At 38.2% G+C, this 21,195-nt stretch overlaps 1 long non-coding RNA gene across 1 annotated transcript; it reads right to left on the bottom strand.

Moving 5' to 3' along the window:
* Positions 1-8,807: 8,807 nt before the first annotated feature.
* On the bottom strand, positions 8,808-15,719 carry LOC102153343. The gene is made up of 3 exons (XR_005354182.1): positions 15,422-15,719; positions 9,080-9,202; positions 8,808-8,867 (listed from the first exon to the last, which is right to left on the bottom strand). It is a non-coding gene; the product is annotated as an uncharacterized LOC102153343 (long non-coding RNA).
* Between the last annotated feature and the right edge of the window lie 5,476 nt (positions 15,720-21,195).

Genomic DNA, 21,195 nt, shown 5'->3' with positions numbered 1-21,195 from the left:
TGGATAAGGTCTATGTCATGAGAAGAGCAGAGGGTCTGAAGCTAAAAAAAAACAGCAAGGCTGTATGTTTAGTTCTACTATTTACTGTGTGACTCTGAAGCAGTTATTCAACCTTCTGAGCTTCAATTTCCTTATTTGTGTTTTTTTTTTAAGATTTTATTTATTTATTCGTGAGAGACACACACACAGAGAGGCAGAGACATAGGCAGAGAGAGAGGCAGGCTCCAAGCAGGGAGCCCGATGTGGGACTCAATCCCAGAGCTCCAGGATCATGCCCTGATCCGAAGGGAGGCGCTCAACTGCTGAGCCACCCAAGTGTCCCATCCCCTCTATCCCTTTTAAATCTCTGTTTGGAGATGCCTTGCTCTGCCCATTCTATCTAAAGTAGAGCACACATCATCATCTTACCCCATCTAACTTTATTCCCATGGTATTTGCTTGACATTGGGTTCTTAGATATTAGGTTATTTATTGCTTGTTCCACTATAACATAAGATCCACTATAAGGCAAGGTCTCTAAGAGTAGGAACTACTTGTTCACTACTATATCCCTGGAACCTGGAAGAGTTCCTGCACTTAGTAAGTGCAAGAAATATTTCTGATTTGTGGATGCCCCCTGCCACTTTCCTAGTCTAGGCCCACCATCATCTCTCACCTGGCTTCCTGCAAAAGCCTAAAAGCTCCCCTGCCTCTAGTTCCAGCTATATTCTAAACTGAATATAGTGACTTTCCTAAGATGAAAAGCTGTTCATCCACTGCCCTTAGGCTTTTCAGGGGAGGTTCTGTGTTAGTATCAACCCTGAATCTCAAGCAAAAGAAACCTCTAACCTTCCAGCTCTTCTAATTGATTCCCTGTCTTTCAGATTTTGGCTTTCTTATACTTCCCTTGAGAATCTTTTGTGACCATCATTGGGGTAGGTACCTCCCTTTTGAACTCCATAGATCATCCTGTAATTATTAATATGACAGACCTATTATATTATGTTACAATGCCAGTTTTTGTGATTTCAGCCCTCACACTGGAAGTAACTGCATGAACATCTAAATTATTCACTATTGTATCCTCATCATCTCCATTGTACCTGACATGTAAGAGTTGCTCAATAAATATTTATCAAGTTAATGAGTCCTTTTTTAAAAGATTTTATTTATTTATTTATTATTTATAAAACACAGAGGAGAGAGAGAGGCAGAGACACAGGCAGAGGGAGAAGCAGGCTCCCTGCAGGGAGCCTAATGTGGGACTCGATTCTGGGTCTCCAGGACCACGCCCTGGGCCAAAGGCAGGTGCCAAACCTCTGAGCCACCCAGGGATTCCCTAACTGCTACTTCTTTCTCTCTCTTCCCTCTCCATAATCAGAGCTGTAACTCTACTCAGCCACTATGTTGCTGCCACAGGGCTCTGAAATTTACAGTGTGCCAACTTTTAAAATGATGGTGCAATTAATTCAACAGCACATGCACATAGTATTACTATGCTTAACACCTAGTTAGCAAGAGTGATTAGTTAAAATAGGAAGCTACCAGATGGTAAGTATTATCAATAACACCCATATGTGAGCCAAGACATGAGTTACAGAGTTAATTTGAGGGCATATTTTGTGCTTGCCCTGGCACCAAAATTGCTAGCTACAGCTCTGCCTGGAAGTTCCATTCTACACAATAATTTCTGATGGCAGATCTATTAACTTTATTCATTGTATGTGGACATGAGAAGGTAGAAAATATACTCACACCATAAAGTTATGAGAAGGATAGATTATGGACCTGCCTTTCTGTTTCTGTCCTGTTAATTAGGAGTGTTGGGATTTGAGGCTCTGCCAAATGACATTACTTACTAGTGGTGATCTGCAAAGATCAATGAAATATCCAAGATAGGAGAAATATGTCCACGAGCAGGTATAGCCACCTCTAGTGTCTTCACTTATAGGCCAGTGCCCAGGAGAGAGAATATATACTCTTCTGGACAATCAGTCCGTGCTGCCATAGCCACAAACCTCCCCAAGGATATGGGTGTTTCCCACATCTTCAATGGTGTATATCAGCTTTCTGTTTCAGTGAGAAAATTATTAGCACACAAAGTCCTTTACTGCAGAAAATTAAAACAAGAAAAGATGGCTACCTGTTTACATAGCTTGCAACATTCAGGATTTCAAAACTTCTCCATCATTATCTAAATTTTTCTTTTTGTCCAAAGTCCTGAGCCAGACTCAGAGTCACTTATGAAACTCAGAGGTCAGTCATCAACCATCCCATTCCTTCTACTTCTTTGCTCTTGGACTTCTTTCATAGACTCATGTCTTAGAGACATGAAGCAGTGCCAATGACTCAGTTGCATCATCGCACTGACTCAGCTTCTTGCCTATTCCTGTGTTTCTCCCAGAGACTGGCACTTGTGATGGAGTGAAGACCCATCACACCTCAAGTTCCCCCTCTGCCACTTATGAGCTGTGGAGGCTCAGACTCCTCATTGGTACACTGGGAAGGATAGCAATGGCAATCTCACTTGTAAAATGTTCTCTCTGGAGCTTCCAAAAACCTTGTAACTGAGTATTAGCATGAAAAATGTCCCATCCCTCTTCTGCTAATGAAATAATTTGTCTCTTCCCTGCCATACCCTCCATATGCCCCCAGTTTATTGACTGCAAAGACTTCTTTTAAGTGAATTAGAGACATTAACTATTGAAGCTTCTATTTCAGTTGCAGAGAAAAATGTTATTAATAGGGAAACTAACCTAGTATTCAGAGGATCAAGGGAGGTCCTCAGATTCATTGGCCTTTCAGTGTGATAAAAATCAAGGCAACCACTTTGTTTTTAGGTGTGATCAGTAAGGAAAGAATAAACTTGTTAGCTGAAGAAATCTTGAATGGATAAGTGCTTGAGTGGGAGGCACACACTGAAAAGATGTGATTGCATGTCTATAGGACATCTGTGTGTTTTAAGGGAAATCATGACTGGGAAATTGTTAGAATGAAAGGAAGATAATAGGACACTGGAATGTCTCTAGAAATCGGATTCATGTAAACCAAGTGTTCCAACCTTGGAAGAAGGGGAAACACCACAGCATATCTTGCATAATCAAGTGTATTTGTTTCCCATGACTGCTATAACAAATCATGTTAGAAGAAAGCAAATGATTTGTAACTATGTGTAGTGACGCACGTTAATTAAACTTACAGTGGTGATCATTTTGTAATACTTACAAATATCGAATAATTATATTCCACACCTGAAACTAATGTTATATTTCAGTTATATCCAATTTTTTTTATATCTAATTTTTTTAAGGCCAGTTTATCTTACCATTATGGATGTTAAAGGTCTAAAATGTATCTGCAGGGTTTCGTTCCTTCTGGAAACTCCAGGGGAGAATCTATTTTTTTGACTTTTTCAGTTTCTAGAGGTTGTCCATTTTCCTTGGGTGATGACCCCTTTTCTCTATCTTCAAAGCCAGCCTGTAGCATCTTCAAATACCTCTCTTGACCTTCCTGCTTCCCCCTCTTTTTTTTTTTTTAATTTTTTTTTTCCTGCTTCCCCCTCTTAAGAAGACCCTGTGATTACATTGGGCCCACCCAGATAAATCCAGGAAAATCTCCTAACTTAAAAATCCTTAGGCACATCTGCAAAATTCCTTTTGCCATGTAAAGTAATATTTTCACAGCTTTCAGGGATTAGAATGTGGACATCTATCTTTGGTGGGGGGATAGGGGGGTGGGGCAGGAGGCAATTATTCAGCATACTGCATCAAGGATGTGAAAATTATTTTTGTTCTGTGATGACTTTTGGGTCAAGTTGACATGTAAGTAGTAAACTGCTTTGGTGATGGTCATGATGGTCATTGTGTTATGATTTGGATTTCTCCTTTAATTTTCCTGGATTGCACAGAGCTAGGAGAGCATTGATCATAACCAGGGTCTCTCTTTTAGATATTCAGCACCAACTCTTATTTTTAATTGCACAACAGCAGAGAGGTGTCAGTGTCAAGTCATAAAATTGTAGGACTTGAAGGGATCTGAGAAATTATGTGACCAATCCTTTTCATTTTAAATGTGAAGAGAATGAGGTGCAGAGACACCAAGGTGATTTGTCAAGGTCAACCAACAGTAGCACCTACTTCCTTGTTCTCTAGTCATTACATCACTGTTTGAGAAACCCTATGGCGTTAGTCACTGATTGTCTGATCCTGTCATGTTTCCCTGTGATATTGGGTAAATAATGTTGTGTTTAAAAAACAAGAAAATTAAAAGTATTTTCATGAAGTTCATTGATTTAACAATATGGCTAATGCATAAAGTGATGGAATAATGGCAAATGGATTTAAATGGTAAGATGAAGGCATTTTCTCCTTAGTAAGTTCATAAATATAGTCTAGGAAATATAGCTGAAATGAGTGTGGAGGGAAATGTTTTGTTTCCTTGGGCTGTTTTTTTAAATGCTTGTTTTTCTTCAAAGTTTATAGAAAAACATTTAAAAAAATTTTTTTTTATTTATTTATGATAAAGAGAGAGAGAGAGAGAGAGAGAGAGGCAGAGACATAGGCAGAGGGAGAAGCAGGCTCCATGCAGGGAGCCCGACGTGGGATTCGATCCCGAGTCTCCAGGATCGCGCCCTGGGCCAAAGGCAGGCGCCAAACCTCTGCGCCACCCAGGGATCCCCAAAGTTTATAGAAAAACATTTATCGAGGGCCCACTGTATGTGAGATGTCGTTTTAGGTTCCGAGAAAAAGACAATAAAAGAAGATTTTGTTGAGATTTATTATTTATTATTTGGATTTCTCAAACTCCTGAAAACACAGAAAAAAACAACTTTAAAATTTGAAACCCAATAATCTAGAAGTTGTATAAGTAGGGCATTGAATGAGAATAATTGGATATGTGGCACAATATGCAGGTCAAAGTAGATTCAGAACCCTCTAAAATTTCTTGTGGATGTAAACTTATTCCCCTGCTTAAAGTGAATTGCTTCATCTGCCAAAGTTAGATGAACCAAAGCACTTAGGTGTGGTTAAGGTATGGAAATCCAGAATTTGGACAAATCCTAATGCAGATGGGAGAAATAAGTGCCAACCCTCACATTTGCCTAAGCTCTTTGCAATTTGGGTTCATAGTTCTCACAGGCCTGGTTTGCTTATTTATGGCTTATTTTTCCCAAGGTATTTGTTAAATCACTTCTCTTTTGCCATAAATTACCCCAAAAGAGCAAAGCAATTTGCTTTGGAAAAAAAAAAAAAGAACGCTTTCAGGTCTCTTGGTGTCTTGTTATACAATCCATTTCTCAGTGTATATTGGGACATGGAAATATTTAAGAAAACTAGTAAACTAGAGACAATGAACAAAATTTGACTCAGGGAATTACATTTTTACTTCTTTGTAGCTTTGAAATCACCAGAAGGGGAATTAAGCAGAAAGAGGAGAAGAGAGACATGGTGTTGAAAAGGATGTTTCTGGGAGGAGTTTTGAGGTGATAGGGAATAAGTAGGGCACCTTGGAAAATGAGAATTGGTTTTTTACAACTCACATGACCTGCACAGGTCTGCAATGTTTGCAGAGGGCCACTTAATGGTAGCCTGTTTTCTTGTGATGACCAGGTCAGACTTTGAGATTGATCAGTCAAGCAACTTAGAAACGGGCCCTTGGCTCAGAAATTGCACAAGGTACGAAAGCAACAGTAAATGGTGATCATTCCAGAAGACGTTGTCATTTTCTTGAAGCAGTCATCTTGGGTCTCTGTGCAGCCTAAAATGGAATACCACTGAATTCCACCTGAAGGAAACAGAAGAGGTAGGAGTTGGGGCTCCTGGCTGGCTCAGATGATAGAGCATGTGACTCTATCTTGGGGTGGTGAGTTCAAGCCCCACATTGGGCATAGAGCTTAGTTTTTAAAAAAGAGAGAGAGATAGGGTGCAAGGTGCAACCTACCTGGCTTCAGATGCTTTAGATAACTAACAAGTTAAGAAAACAAACAAACACAAAGACAAAGCAAAAATTCTAGGTTTATCAAGATACATTTTAACTTTAAGAACTCCCACCTAAATGTATTCTAGATGGGTACATTGCAATACAAAAGCTTTGAAATTTCAAAATAGAATAGCTTTCAAACTCAGATGATAAAAGCCATGCAATTGCCACTGACTGTATGTAACTTCCTGAAGTGTTAGTTGTTTGGAAGTTCCCATTATCATTCCCCAGCTTAACCCAGGTCATGAGTTACTCAAAGGGCTGAATCCACAGAAGGGATCTTTTAGATGTATAAGTGCTTCTCAGAAATGGACATGTGTCCTTGACCTCACTGTTTTCACCCTGATTACAGAAAGAAGGCATGCTCACTGCAGAAAATGTGAAAAATACACACAAGTGCAAAATAAGTGACAGCGTTGTCCTTATTTTGTTCACTTGTTTGGAGGGAGAACACAAAGGAGTAGCTCCCCAAAGGCAGCAAAACATATGATTCTGAAAACAGTAGTCACTCAATGGGGGGCAATTTTGCCTCCTACCCCCAGGACATAGATAATGCCCAGAAGCATTTTTGGTGTTACAATTTAGAAGATATTACTGGCCTGGAGTGGGTAAAGGCCAGTGATGTGCTAAACATCCTACCATACATAAAACAGCCCTAACAAAGAATTATCCTGCCAAAGTGTCAATAGTGTCAGAGATGAGAAACCCTATTAATAAAGACATCAAAAGTGTTAAGTTTCAGTTCTGTTTCACAAACAAATGCTATGACAACCACACTGTCGTCAAACTGGGCCTTTGACCCACCAAGAACTATTGTCAATATTTTGACACATCCCAGACTCTTTTTTTAATGTGCAGAGTCCCTTAGTTCTTGTTTTGAAGTTAAGCTGCCTAGATAACCATCTGCCCATGTTTAGGAAAAGTAGAGCAATCACCGTGAGCTAGTGTCTCATGGCTCCGGGGGGTCTCGGCCACCTCTTTCCCTTTCCATAAGGAAGGAGCTCTGACTGGCAGAGGTGTGAGCCAGAGGGAACTTGGAGCTTAGAGAGAGGACTCAGGATAGACAGGCTGCACAAGCTCAAATAACCCTCTAAATACTAAAACCCATCCCATGGGACCCCCAAATTCTCTTCTTCTCTCCCAACTTTCATCTCCTCTAACTTTTGTTCTTTCCTTCCAGTTCTATAGAGGAAATCAGAGTTCTGCTTCATGGAGACTTTTATTCATAACTGGTGTGCCATACCTATTGTTTGGCAACTGCCTTTTCTTCTGCTTAACAATGTTTTAGAGATTTTTCCCATTTTGACAAAGGGATCTAGTCATTCTAAGAGTTGCATAGCATTCCATGGCCTGAATGTACATCATACTTTAAATAACATATAGAAAATCATTTACGTCATGGCCATTGCTTTATTATTAAATATAATACTCCAGAGATAACCTTGATAGCATGCCTTTTTGTGTCTTGTGTAAATATTTTTTCTGCAGTAGATAGTAAGAAATAGAATTGCTTTGTAGAAGACTGTGTTCCTTTATACTTTTAATGGGAATTCCCAACTCACCTAAAAATTGCTAAACTAGGGGCACCAGGGTGGCTCAGGCGGGTGATCATCAGACTCTTAGTTTTGACTCAGGTCATGACCTCGGGGTCATGAGATCAAGCCCTGCTTTGGTCTCTGTGCTCAGCGGGAATCTGCTTGAGAATTTCTCTTTCTCCCTCTTTCTCTGTCCCTTTCCTTGCTGGCATGTGGGCACGCTCTCAAATAAATACATCTTTAAAAGAAATGCTAAACTAATCTAAATTGTCCCTGAGTTTGTCATTTTCCCATACCATCACTGACTCTTGTTATTATAAAGCTTTTATAATTTTTATCACCTGATAGTTTATTTTTTATTTTTTTTAAAGATTTTATTTATTTATTCATTAGAGGGAGAGAGAGAGAGGCAGAGACACAGACAGAAGGAGAAGCAGGCTCCATGCAGGGAGCCCGATGTGGGACTCGATCCCGGGTCTCCAGGATCACACCCTGGGCTGAAGGCGGCGCTAAACCACTGAGCCACCAGGGCTGCCCCTCATCTGATAGTTTAAAAATATATCTGTAATTTTGCATTTCTTTGATATTTATTGATTAGTTGAGCAGCTTCTTATATTTTTAGATTATGTTTATATTTCTTCTTCTGATAATTGTCTCTACATTTCCTTTAACAAACCTTTCCCCCCACCCTCTGATTGTTGGGTCTTTTTAAAAATTGTTTTTGGAAGTTCTTTACTCTGGATAGGTATTATATATTTTCTTATGTTATTTATGTTTCAACTATTTTCACCCAGTTTATTCTTTATCTTTTAAATTTTGGGCTTGCCATTCATTTTATAAATTTTAAAATATTGAAGTATTCAATTTTATCTATCATTTCCTTTATAACCTATGTCTTTTGAACGTTCAAGAGGTCTCCTCTCTTTCAAGCTTCAGGTATATTCTTTAGTATTTCTTTTAATATTTTCATCAGTTGGATGTTTGTATTTACTCTTTAACCCATGCAGACAAGGCTGGCTTCCTGGGTGTGGTGTCAGTGAGGCAGTACATACATTCACTAGGAGTGTATACTCTGGAATCAAAGTACGTGCATTTGAACAGTGGCTCCAACACTTAGCAGCTATGTAACATCATGTACATTTCTTAATCCTCCTTTGCTTCAAATTTCTCAACTTTAAAATGGGGGCAGTGACAAGATCCTTGGGGCACCTGGGTGGCTCAGTCAGTTGAGCATCGGTTGAGCATCTTGCTTTCAGCTCAGGTCATGATCTCAGGGTCGTCAGATGAAGCCCAACGTTGGGCTCCATGCTCAGCAGCCCAGAGTCTGCTTGTCTCTCTCTTTCTGCTCCTCTTGCTCATGCTCTCTCTTTCTCTCTAATAAACAAAAAAATAAATAAAATCTTAAAAAAATGGGGATAGTGATAAGATGCAACTCATATCATTGTTTTGTTGGTATAATGTAACACAAGTAAAGCCCTTACTTAGTACAACATCTGGCATGTGGTAAATGTTCAGTGAATGTTTGAATGTTATACAGATTTTTTTCTGTATTTATTTGCGTTATATTTTTAAGTGTCAAAACTTACCTCTTAGGTGAATCTCTTTCTTACAAAATTGACCAGGTTTTGTTATGCAAGTTCCAAAATCCAAAAGACATCCATGGAAGGGAACTGAGAGGTTGCATAATCTACAAATCACACCTCCAACATCTCCAAAGTACAGGAAAAAAAAAAAAAAAGATAAGGAGAAAATAGAAGTGGAGACCAGAAAAAGACAGAGAGAAAAAAATAGTGATTTTCAACTTAAAAAGGTAAGCAATACATATGTTTTTCAAGACTTATTTATTTATTCATGAGAGACACAGAGAGAGAGGCACAGAAATAGGCAGAAGGAGAAGCAGACTCCCTGTGGGGAGCCAGATGCAGGACTTAATCCTAGGACCCTGGGATCACAACCTGAGCCAAAGGCAGACACTCAACACCGAGCCACTCAGGTTCCCCAAAGGTAAGCAATATTTTAAAATTTAATTTAAAAAAATCATATAAATTAAAATTATTTTGAGAATGGGGGAAATTCCAAAGCATATATGCTACATCCATGAACTGGAAGTACCCCAAATGGATACTGATTAGACACATGAGGCCAGGTGGTCTACACAATTTAGTTGGTAAAAACTTACTCAGGTCCTCAGTGCCTAATTAAATCAAACCAGTTATTTAGGCAGCAAGTTTAACTTTAGCCATCCACTATTAGGCCTTCACTTCAATGTCTAAGGCAGTACATTATATATAGTAGGTTCTCTGTGAATATTTATTGCTTGATTAATGTTTACATATTGGTTATCTTCAGCACTCAAAATCAGTGGTTTAAAATGTTATTCATTTTGCTTACGTAGAAATAGCCCAGAGAGATGCCTGGGTAGCTAATAAAATCTTTAAAAAAAAAGAAAAAGAAATAGCCCAGAGATTCTTGAACTTAGTCAACATAGGTAAGATTGGAAGCCATATCTAGATGGGTTTCCAGATTTGACAGTGCATCCCATTTATATAAGCAGTTCAAATAAAATAAACACAGATTCCCAGAGCCCCTACAGACCTGAGTTAGAATCTGTAAAAGCCAGGGCTCAGAAATCTGTATTTTAGAGATGCAGAAACATCTGAGGGCATGTGATGTGGTTACAGATGTCTGGACCGGTATTCGAGAACCACTAGTTCCACTGAATTCAGAAATTTCCTTTGTAATAACTTCTGCAGGAAACCTTGCTTAGTGACTCATCACCAGTAAAAACACTTCAGATTGTTCAGAGATTCTTCTGAAACTTAGACCAAACTTGTCTCACTGTTCATAGTCCCAGTCTTTTAACAGAGGAAGGCCATTGCCGTGTCACTCCTATTCACTGATAACTCAAAAGAAGAGTTCACTAGACATTTTGCACATTGTATTTTCCATCTCTCTCTACCATATTCAGGGTTAGAAAATAATACTTTCTTTCTTTTTTTAAAGATCCTCTAATTGGTCTAACATAACCCTTCTTTTTTTTTTTTTAAACATTTTATTTATTCATAGAGACACACACAGAGAGAGAGAGAGAGAGAGATGCAGAGACACAGGCAGAGGGAGAAGCAGGCTCCATGCAGGGAGCCCGATGTGGGACTCGATCCCGAGTCTCTGGGATCACGCCCTGGACTGAAGGTGGTGCTAAACCCACTGAGCCACTGGGGATGCCGGAAAAGGCTACTTTCAAGGGAAAATAGTCTGGCTAACTGATGAGGCTAATGAACCTCTGTTGACTATTCTCTATAGGCTTAACCTCCTCCCAAGACACTTTGGAAATTTCATATTGGTTCTCACTCAGAGAGCAACAGACTTTTCAATCCATAATCAACAATCCATCAACAAATATTTTTTTAAGAACTAAGCTTATGCCAAGCACTCTGCTAGGCAATTTATATGCATTAGCTTAATAATTTCTCACAAGAAACCTTCCAGGCAGGTATTATGATTGCTCACATTTCACATAAAAGAAAACTAAGCCTCAAGATTTTAAGTAGCTAGTGCAAGTGGCAGAGACAGAAGTTTTTAAAGGTCCCTTGCAATCTAAAGTCTTTGTTCTATGCAAGCACACCATGTCCCTAGAGCTCCCTTTTTGTATCCTAAACCTTAAAGAACTGAGCAGCCCTCTTCTTTCTGGATATTTTGATTCTTTTTTTGTTTGTTTGTTTGTTTTTGTTTTTTTGTTTTTAAAGGTTTTATTTATTTATTTGAGAGAGAGAGAGAGAGAGAGAGCATGAGCCAGGGCGGGGAGGAGCAGAGGCAGAGGGAGGGGGAGAAGCAGACTCCTCTGCTGAACAGGGATCCTGATGTGGGGCTCAATCTCATGACCCTGGGATCATGACCTAAGCCAAAGACAGATGCCCAACCGACTGGCCAGGAGCTCTAGATATTTTGATTCTTAGTAGATTTTGGGTCAGTTGCCTGCCCAGAATACTAGTGCTGCTTAGTTCTTTAAGACATGCCTGAGATAGTTTTCCTCTTGCACTTATGACTTCTCAATCTCACTGCTTGTCTTAGAGATCCACTGCATGGCTTGGACGTTTGGTGCCAGTGGCCCCTCCAAGGTGAAGACCTCATAGGATACTGGCTCTTTCTCTGCCTTGTCTGAGGCCCATGGACTGTCATCCTGGGGGACATCTGCTCTAGCTTCTTTCCTTCCCTCTCAGATGGGCCCTCCTCCATCCTGATCCCATACCCAGCATCCCTAACCTTCCTAAAACCTTGGTTCTGACATTCTTCACAGCTGATGATGATACCTTAATTTTTAGGCTTTTTTGTTGACTATATCTGTTCATTTGCCAGAGTATTTATAAATATGTTCTTAGATCCTATTTCCTTTCTTCCAGTGCCTTTTTATCTGAACATTTATTGTTAGTTTTATTAACATTAAACAAAAGATGTATTCCAATTTGACAACTAAATTTAAAGCTTTGGACTGTATGTAAGATGAATAGTTTCCTTATATGATTAATTCTGAAGTATGCTATTCTATGACTTTATTAATAGGAAACATCCAATAGATTATATATATATATATATATTTTTTTAAGATTTTATTTATTTATTCATGATAGTCACAGAGAGAGAGAGAGAGGCAGAGACACAGGCAGAGGGAGAAGCAGGCTCCATGCACCGGGAGCCCGACGTGGGACTCGATCCCGGGTCTCCAAGATCGCGCCCTGGGCCAAAGGCAGGCGCCAAACCGCTGCGCCACCCAGGGATCCCAGATTATATTATATAATTATTTTAAGGTATGTTCTAAATCATATCTAGTTATTTAAATATATACTATAAAATCAAGATGATGGTGTGCTTTTTAAATAACCACTCCTAGAGGCACCTGAGTAGCTTAGACGGTAAAGCATCTGCCTTCAGCTCAGGTCATGATCCCAGGGTCCTGGAATCAAGACCCACATCAAGCTTCCTGCTCAGTGAGAAGCCTGCTTCTCTCTCTCCCTCTATTCCCTCTGCTTGTGCTCTCTCTGTCAAATAAATAAATACATAAATAATAACTAAATAACCACTCCTTACTTCATGGGGAGGGAGTCCTTACCTCAAAGTTTCTCTTTATGCTGCATTTTCTTCTTTTACCCTCACATCTTCTCAAATTTAGTAAAATTAATGCAGTCCCCTCCCTGAAACATTTTTTTCCCATGATATTCAAGACACTGAAAATGTTCTTGTGTGATTTTTCACCTACTCATGTGCTCCTCCCCACGATTCTTACAAGAGGCTGGGATAAAGATGTACATATAGTAAGTTTCCCGCTGCCTTGCCTGTCATGCTCTGTACTTAGTAATGAAGGTGGTGTGGGAAGCAAAGGCCACAAACTGGTGGCCTGAGGGCCAGAATTGGTTTGTTTAACTTGCACAGAGCTTTCAAAAATTAGTTGTGAATCTTTAAAAATTGAGAGAGTGTTCCCACAAACTTGATTTCTGGTTTCTCTTTAAGAATCAGAAGATTTGGTAATGTTAGGCTCTCCTTTCTCCATGGCAGCAAACATATGTAGCTAGGTACCAGCTGTCCCCACTCTTCTTCCCATTGCTCGTTAGCTTCCCCCATTGGTATGAGCTGACCCAAACACTTTAGGCATTTCAGTCAGTGACTCCAATATTAGCTACTCAGAATCTCCAAGTCTCAATATTAGAATTTTATTTATCTCTGGGATGCCTTCTGGATTCTTCCTACTGAAATGTGGCCTCCAGACCAACAGTATGAGTTTACTTAGAGGTTTGTTGGAATGCAAACTTAGGCCCCACCCTGACCTGTTGAATCAGATTCTGCATTTTAGCAAGATTCCTAGGTGACTCATGTGTTTGTTAAATCTTGTGACTCCAAAAGAACCCTGGGTTCAGCATAGAGCTTACTATCTTTATTCTCATCTTGTCACTTCACTGAAGTGAAATCCCATAATGAACATGCCTCTTTGGAGGTGTTATCTTCATGCATATCTACCTAGTATGAAGGGCCTTAGGAGTTCTGTAAAGGGAATTGAAGGTGCCCCATTATCTCCTTTATTGGTTCTTCTGTAAATGAAGGAATGTTGGAGATGATGGAGAGCACATATAGTAGGAAAAGTGGTAGAAGACCCATGTCTATGCTTATTTGTTTTAATTTGTTTTGTCATATATGTGTGTGTGTGTGTATATATATATATATATATATATATATATTATATATATTTATTTATTTATTTATTTATTTATTTATTTATTTATTTATTTATTTATTTAAGAGAGAGTGAGCAGGGAAGGAGCAGAGGGAGAGGGACAAGCAGACTCTGTACTGCTGACCACAGAGCCCAACGTGGGGCTTGGTCTCACCACCCTGAGATGATGACCTGAGCCGAAATCAAGAGTCAGTCATTAAACCAACTGAGCCCTCCAGGCGCCCCTCTTTGCCACATCTGTAAGAGCTTCCAGCCTCATTTGCTTAGCTCCAGCTTAGTAATAACAACACGTGGGCCACTGCCTAGAAGCCCAGTTTTTGAGATGCCTGGGTGGCTCAGTGGTTGGGCATCTGCCTTTGGCTCAGGGTGTGATCCTGGAGCCCCGGGATCCAGTCGCACATCGGGCTCCCTGTATGGAGCCTGCTTCTCCCTCTGCCTGTGTCTCTGCCTCTCTCTCTCTCTCTCTCTCTCTCTCTCTGTGCCTCTCATGAATAAATAAAATCTTAAAAAAAAAAAAAAGAAGAAGAAGCTCAGTTTTGTCATCTATAAAATGGGAAATAACAGGACTTCACTCCTAGGGTTGTCATGAGGGTTCAGTGAATTCATACAAATGTAATATTTAGACCAGCTCCCGGCATATGGTAAATGCTCAATAAATGTTAGCTGTATGACTCTCTAAAAGTGCTTTGTTAGGCCTTGCTGTAAGCACTTAACTACCTTTTTTAACGTCATCCTCCACTGATATTGTAATTCTCCATTCTCTTAGATGATTTTCCCCCTTTTTGATTTATGTTTTCTTAATGACTTACCACTCAAGAGGCATAGTACAATAAAAACACCACTGAAGACAATCCTTCTCATTCTTCGATGTCTAACCATAAAAGAAAATGGAAGGAAAGATACAACCCATCATTAAATCTTTCCTGGGGAGGAAGTAATAAAGTTACACATTTTAAAGGGAAATAATTGGCTAAGTTTCATTTGCTTCATTAAGAAAGTATAAATAAATTTATTTTGTGAAAGAGGAAAAAAAGGTAACTGTCCTTTTTTTTTTTTTAAGAGTTTGTTTGTTTGTTTATTTATTTATTTATTTATTTATTTATTCATTCATTCGTTCATTCATTCATTCATTCATGAGAGACACAGAGGGAGGCAGACACAGGCAGAGGGAGAAGCAGGCTCCCTGCAGGGAGGTGTCTGATGCAGGCCTCGATTCCAGGACCCTGGGATCACACCCCGAACTGAAGGCAGACATGCAAACACTGAGCCACCTCGGTGCCCCAAAAGTACCTGTGTTTATCAAAAATTCACCATAAAACTTCTAGAGTATTTTAAGTTTAGCTATCTTTTTATTACCAAATACTATTCCCTCCCTTATTTTCTCTCCTAAGATATAATTGTTTAAAACAAAAAAAATTAAATGATATAGATTATGTTTCTAGAATAATATCCTATTAAAAATCTCTTTTAAAAAAATCTCTTTAACGAATCGCCTAAGGGAAAATATTTATGTATGGTTTCTCATAAACTAATGCTTTCATTGTAAATTATCATGTTTATAAGGTAAAGCATTATATGATAGTTAACAGTTGTTAGTACTTATTAAAATCAAGAGAAAGAAATAGATTGGCTAAAAATATATCATTTAGTTACTTAGTTACTTACCTACCTGCCTTCTTGAAGGTTTAGTTACTTAGTTACTTACCTACCTGCCTTCTTGAAGGTTTTTGGAAATTTTCCTAGGTCTGAATTGTTTAAAAAGTAAATTTCTGGTGTAATGAAATCTATTTTAACTGAAATCAACAAGGCAAGTTCTTGATCCACTAGATTCCAAACAGTTTAAACAGTAAAAATTGTCCAAGTAAACAGACAGGAATTGTTCATGTGTACACTCTGATGTATAGGGGACTTTAGTTCCTTACTCATGAAATTAATGAGACTAAGTCAACACTTAAACTGATTAACTGTAAATCTGGCTAAAGATGTCTATGTTTACTATACTACATATGAGTTGGTTTAGATACACCCCTGCCCTACCATATAATTTTTATAGCAGAATTTGGTATATTCAGAAAGCACTTTGATTTTAAAATAATGTTTATTTCTAAATGAATATATAGTCCCAAATTAATGCATTCTTCTTGAAACAAAATACTGAGAATATTAAAATCTCCTTTGGCCATGTTCCCACCAAACCCAGTGTCTTCCTCAAATGTAACCACATTATCACTATGTTGGAGATATATATATATATATATATAGTTTCTATTTAAATTCCAGTTAGTTAACATACAGTGTTATGTTAGTTTCATGTGTACAATACAGTGATTTAATATTTCCATATATCACTCATCCCTCACCCAGTCCCCCCACTGGTAACCACTAGTTTGTTCTCTGTAGTGGAGAGTCTGTTTTCTTGGTTTTTCCTTTCTCTCTTTTATTCCACTTTGTTCATTTGTTTTGTTTCTTAAATTCGACATATGAGTGAAATCATATGGTATTTTCTTTCTTCTGATTGACTTATTTTGCTTAGCATAATACTCTCTAGCTCCATCTTGTCATTGCAAATGGCAAGATTTCATTCATTTTTATGGCTGAGTAATATTCCATTGTAACTTGGGAATATGTGTAACATTGCTTTTTGCTTTATTTTTACAAAAACAGTATCATACTTTGTGTATTATTTTCCCCTTTGCGTTTTACTTAAAAATATGTTGGAAATCTGTTTATGTTAATCTTTAAAACTGCTTCATTATTTTGCATTGCTGTATAGTACTTTTGGTACATGATAAAACTGTAGTCTACCCCTTCTCTGGTTGATAAGGACATAGGCTATTTTTTTTTTTTTATGCCAAACAGTGTTGCAGTGTGTATATATGCTCTTGGATAACTATACAAGTTGTCTCTCTAAGACAGATCCTGAAATAATAACTAAATAATAAGAAAAGTGGAATTTCTTGTCATTAGGGTATCTTCAGGTAACATTTTAATAGATACTATCAAATTGCCCCTGAAAGTAATTATCGATTTTCCTACCACTAGCAGAGAATTAGTACTTTTTCTGTTGTACCCTCATTAATTCTGAATCAAAGATTCTCAAAATACTTATTACTATCTAAAAATCTATATTAAAATATCATTATATTTTGGCATATCTAGTTGCCAAAGATGAAAAAGTGGATTATTATTGACAAAGGTTATTCTGAAATATGTACTTTTAGTCACAGTATGGGGAAATATAAATCAGAATGAGTGTATTAATACATACGTCCCATCCCCACATATACTTATGCATACATACACACACATAATTTGCATCACACCATAGGTATGGATGTGTAGCCTGCTTTAAAAAGGAAAATAACTTCATATTTTGAATATTTATTTTTTCATTAAATATATCTTAAGAATATATATATATATATTTTTTTTTTTTAGAATATATTTTTTAAAGGTTCTGTGTTATTCAACCATATGGACTTACTACAATTTATTTAATAACTCCCACATATTTGGGTATATCTCACTTATATTTTTGTTCATGCTTGATTATATTTTTAGGATGAATTTATAGAAGTAGAACTCCTGGGACAAAGACATAAACCTTTTATAAGGCTGTTGACACACATTAGCAAATCATTTTTTTTTTTTTAAAGTAATACCAGGGCACCTGGGTGGCTCAGTAGTTAAGCATCTGACTTCAGCTGGGGTCATGGTCTTGGGGTTCTGGGGTTAAGCCCTGTGTCACACTCCCCACTCAGCGGGGAGTTTGCTTGTCCCTCTCCCTTTGCCCCTCCTCCAGCTTGTGGTCTTTCACTCTCAAATAAAAAAAATTAAATAAAAAAATTAAAAAGTAATATCAATTTAGAGCAATAGTGTGGTATATTCATTTTCAAATCCCCAGTGCTTAGCTAATACTCTGCCGAGACTATAATAAGCTTTCAGTTAATGTGACTTTTTCTTCCATTCCTTCTGGATATTTTCCTTTTCTCACATATCTTCATGACAAGTTTGTCTTTGGTTCTGATGGTCCACTACTAGTCAATTGATTCCTTGAATCAAGGTGACATTATCTGATTAGTTCAATCCTCAAACATAGGTTTGTACAGATATAACCTCTTAGTATAAATCATGAAAATACTTTCCTTGATATACATGATCTGTATCTTCTTTCCTTTAATGAGGATTTGGTTTTGAGATTCTTTCTAATTCATGTCTATTAGAAAAAGGTTTCGGTGTCAGCAAAGAAATCAGAATGGAGAGTGGGGCCCTAGAGTGGCCACTAGATGTCTGAGAGCTTGGGGATAAAAATTTCTGAGATGTTCTAGAAAAGATGACTGGCAAGGGTGCCTGGGTGGCTTAGTCAGTTAAGCATTTGACTCTTGATTTTGGCTCAGGTCGTGTTCTCAGAGTTGTGATATCTAGCCCCTCATTGGATTCTGTGCTCCGGAGGAGTCTGCTTGAGATTCCCTCTCTCCATCACCCTCTATCCCTCCCTGCCACTCTCTCTCTCTCTCAAATAAACAATTAAATCTTAAAAAAAAAAAAAAAAAAAGGTGACTGGCTATAAAATAACAATACTTGATTAAATCACAGTACATACTATATGATTGCATTGAACATATGAAGTTCAAGAATAGACAACACAAATGTATAGTGATTGAAGATAGAATAGTGGTTAAATCTGGAAAGGAGGATTGACCTGAGAAGGAGCATGGGAACACTTTTCGGGGTGAAGTGAGAATGTTCTATATTCAACCTGAATGAACATGTATTTAGGCAAATATAAAATTTTATCAAACTGTATATCTATTTGTGCATTTTACTGAATAATACCTTCAGAGATTTGTGTGCTTTCATTCCCCTTTTCAGTAGGGATAAGTCAGTGGGAACATTTGCAAGCACCTCTATGTGAATTAGGAATTTACTGAATTGTGTTAAGTAGGGGAGTGACATTAATTATTCAATAGATATTTATTCATTTCTACTATATTCCAGATATGTTGATTTCAATTAAAAAGATCATTCTAGTAAGAGAGTGAAAATTAGGTTGGCAACAGTGAGATTGGAAGCAGGAAGAAAGGGAGATGTTAGACTAGTTTAGTCAAGAGATGATAAAGCCAGGGCACCTGGGTAGCTCAGTGGTTGAGCGTCTGCCTTTGGCTCAGGTCATGATCCCAGGGTCCTGGGATTGAGTCCTGCATCAGACTCCCCAGAAAGAGCCTGCTTCTCCCTCTGCCTATGTCTCTGCCTCTATACTGTTTTCTGTAGTGGGTGCACTAATTTACATTTCCACCGACAGTGCACAAGAGTTCCCTTTTCTTCATATCTTCACCAACATTTGTTATTTCTTCTCTTTTTGGTACTAGCCATTCTGACTGGTATGAGATGATAATCTCATTGTGTTTTTTGATTTGCGTTTCCTTGATGATTATTGATGTTGAGCATCGTTTCATGTGCCTATTGGCCATCTGTATGTCTTCTTTGGAAAAATGTCTATTCGGATCCTCTGCCCATATTTTAATTGCATTGTTTGATCTTCTGGTGCTGAGTTGTATAAGTTCTTTATATATTTTGGATATTAACCTTTTATCAGATATATAATTTGCAAATATCTTATCCCATTCAGTAGGTTGCCTTTTTGTTTTGTTGATTGTTTCCTTTGTTAAGTAAAAACTTTTCATTTAAGAAATGAGATATCTTTGATGGAAGGAAGATCAGAGGAAAAGTGCTGGAGTAGTATAAGGATAAACGACTGTGGGAAGGATAAGTGAAGGATATGTAGCAAGGATGAGCAATGGGGTTGGATGGACTCTCCTTGGCAGGAGATATACCTCCTTGGGCAGGTATAGACAGAGTTCCTAGGTGATGTTTAAGATCTAAGGTTGTGGGCAAACCCCGGTTTTTTCCTAAGGATTATTTTACATAGTTTTCCTCTGACACTTAGAAGGAAGAATTGGCTGGTCTCTAGAATGTCACCTTCCAAATAAAATCCTAGAATTTAAGCTAGCTAGAAGCCCAGGGTCTTTAAAATGGATAGGCTGGAACACCATGGGAGAGCTCACATTTGTCCAGGCAAATCAGGACAAGACTGTCTGCCTCCCTGGATGGTCACCTCTGTGGTGATACAAAGATCTCTCATGATCTTAAATAATTTGCTTCATCATCCTATGCCTTGATTTCCTCATCTTTGTTATGAAGGGGCTTGATTGTAATATTCTATAGTTCGATCAGCTCACAAACTTGGTAGCTTTATTTTAGTACCACAATTCTTAGTGAGGAGAAGAAAGAACTCTAAACCTACAGCTTAGATAAAACATCCATAGTAGCAACAAATGGCATTTTGTATTTTACAAATCTTGATTTCTTACCCACAGGAAGGGGAGTGTGTATGATATACATGGGCTGGTGCCTGTCCTGTGGATGCATAGATACACACACTGCAGAGTACCACTAGTGAGTCACATTTTGGATGCTTCCCTCCATTTTCCGGTATATATTGTGATAAGGAAAAATGTGAAGGGGCATAATTTTAACTTTATGTCATGACGATACGATCAGGGTTCAGAAGCGCTCTAATATTTATGGTAAGAGGAGAGATTTACTTGTGGAACTTCTGTCATCCTGTTCTTTGCTGAGGACGAATTGTGAATTATATTGCTTTGGAGCTGGAAGACACTGCCAGCCACCTGCTGGCATCTAGAGCTAGAAAATTCTTTTCTCTTTTTAATTTTGGTTTAAAGGTCTACTATACTTTAAATTTTTATTTTATTTATTTACTCATGAGAGACACACAGAGAGAGGCAGAGACATAGGCAGAAGGAGAAGTAGGCTTTCCCCAGGGAGCCTGATGTGGGACTCGATCCCAGGACCCCAGGATCATGCCCTGAGCTGAAGGCAGACACTCAACCACTGAGCAACCCAAGTGTCCTTCTACTATACTTTTTTATGTGACTTTGACTTCTTTAGCTTAGACAGAAGCCCCTAATTCATCATTTCTCCACCCTTAGTCCTGTAAGACGGTTGAATAATGTTGTGTTGTCAGGTAAGTAAGGGAAAAGTGTATATGATACTACAGAAAACTTAAATATACTTTGAACTATTAAAAGTTCTGGGAATTACTGAGTTGTTTTAACATGATCTTGCCTGAATTTATTTGACTAGCCAGCTATTTTTTTTTCAATGTTTCTTAACATCCTTCAGAGCAAGTTAGGATCTGAATAGTGTCCCCTTAGTAACCATAATCACTGTAAAGATGATGATTGCTTGCAATTCTTTCTCACTCCACATTTCACAAAGCTTGTTTGAGTCCATAATTACCTTCAGAAAGCCTTCTGATATTAGGGGTAGAAAACATTTTTATTCTCATTTGGGGATGTTCAGGGTCAGAGAGGTTACAAGAATTCTTTGATATGACACAACGAGTAAACAGAGATCTGGGACAAAAAACAACCAAGTGTCCTTATTCTACACGAGGCA

The sequence above is a fragment of the Canis lupus genome, chromosome 1, assembly GCF_011100685.1.
Source record: "Canis lupus familiaris isolate Mischka breed German Shepherd chromosome 1, alternate assembly UU_Cfam_GSD_1.0, whole genome shotgun sequence".
Classification (NCBI taxonomy): domain Eukaryota; kingdom Metazoa; phylum Chordata; class Mammalia; order Carnivora; family Canidae; genus Canis; species Canis lupus.
The sequence above is the reverse complement of the archived record's forward strand: the minus strand, read 5'-3'. Positions and strand labels throughout refer to the sequence as shown.